Source organism: Myotis brandtii, unplaced genomic scaffold (genome assembly GCF_000412655.1).
Source record: "Myotis brandtii unplaced genomic scaffold, ASM41265v1 scaffold190, whole genome shotgun sequence".
In the NCBI taxonomy this organism is placed as follows: Eukaryota; Metazoa; Chordata; class Mammalia; order Chiroptera; family Vespertilionidae; genus Myotis; species Myotis brandtii.
This window is the reverse complement of record NW_005357076.1, coordinates 5,617,389-5,619,088: the sequence shown is the minus strand read 5'-3', so window position 1 is coordinate 5,619,088 and position 1,700 is coordinate 5,617,389.

The window sequence follows — 1,700 nt, the reverse complement described above, 5'->3', positions numbered from 1 at the left end:
AGGTACATGCCCTTGACCGGAATCGAACCTGGGACCTTTCAGTCCGCAGGCCGACGCTCTATCCACTGAGCCAAACCGGTTAGGATCCTCTGAGTCTTGGTATGCTTTTCTCTTTCCTTCTAGTTGTAGAATTTCCACTCAGCCAGCCTTCCTGTGGTTCTGGATGATGTCCGTTCTGTCTTTTAGCTGTATTTTTTTAAAATATATTTTATTGATTGTTAACAGAGAGGAAGGGAGAGAGATAGAGATTTGGAAACATCTATGAGAGAGAAACATCGATCAGCTGCCTCCTGCACATCTCCTACTGGGGATGTGCCCGCAACCCAGGTACATGCCCTTGACCGGAATCGAACCTGGGACCTTTCAGTCCGCAGGCAGACGCTCTATCCACTGAGCCAAACCGGGTTCGGCATTTTAGCTGTATTTTTGAAGTGGTTGTTCGAGGCAGCAATCTCCGGTGTTTATCTATGCCGCCATCTTGGTTTCTGCTAATATTATTTTAAAACTGCTTTTGTATCTAGTTATGTGCATTTAAAATTTTATATTACTTATTTTTGCTCTTTTTTTTGGTTTTAATCTATTGTTCTTTTTCCAACTTCTTGAGGCAAATGCTTAGCTTATTAATTGGCAGCCCATTTTCTCTAAATAAGTATGGACCTTGTTAATAAATTTATAGGTTTCCCTTTATTTGTGTCCCACAAGTTTTAATATCTAGTATTTTCATTACTTTATTCAGCTCTAAACATTTAAAAATTTCCATCATGATTTTTTATAACCTCTGAGTTTTAAGTATGTTTAAAATGCCCATATGTATTATCTTTTTTTTTTGGTGAATGACTACCATCTTAATTCTTTTTATGTTTATTGAGATAATATTTTAATATAGTAATAGTTGAGTATATCTTGATTTTTTTTGTTTGTTTTATTAATCCTCACCCAAGGATATTTTTTCCATTGATTTTTAGAATGGAAGAGAGGAAGGGAAGGAATGGGAGGAGGAGAGAGAAACACTAATGTGAGAGAAACATTGGTCCTGACTGGGGTGGGATTGAACTGCAGCCCAGGTATGGGCCCTTGATCGGCAATCTAATCCACAACCCTTTGGTGCTCAGGCCAACATTCTAACCACTGAGCATACTGTCCAGGGCTGAGTATATCTTGATTTTTCTTTAAAATACGTAATTATTAAGGTAGCACATGATGTAGTCAGTGCTGGTTTTATTACTAAAATATATTCCTTGCATAGATGCAAGGATCATACATATAGTCTGTCCTTTACATTTAATCTATTCTGATTCAACATTAAATTTTACATTCTAAAAACAAAAAGACAAATAAATGAAAAATTTTATTTACAGAAATATACAGCTTCTGAAACTACAGTTTTCCATTGAGGGTACTTTTGGATCCTAAGGACAGGTGTACCCCTCAGAAAGACACTGAAGACCAGAGAGAAAAGAATTTAAACACCAGAAATTTATCTTTTTCTCACATCTGCTCTTTTCTGCTCTCCCTGTCAGGCTCCCTCTACTCCTGAAATCACAGTGCAAATGGAATTTGGGTACTCTTTTGCCATAATTGACTTGCATGTTCAAGAGACCAGCCCAAAATGATCTAGAACAGCGGTTCTCAACCTTTCACAGGGGTCGCCTAAGACCATTGGAAAACACATATATAATTACATATTGTTTTTGTGATTA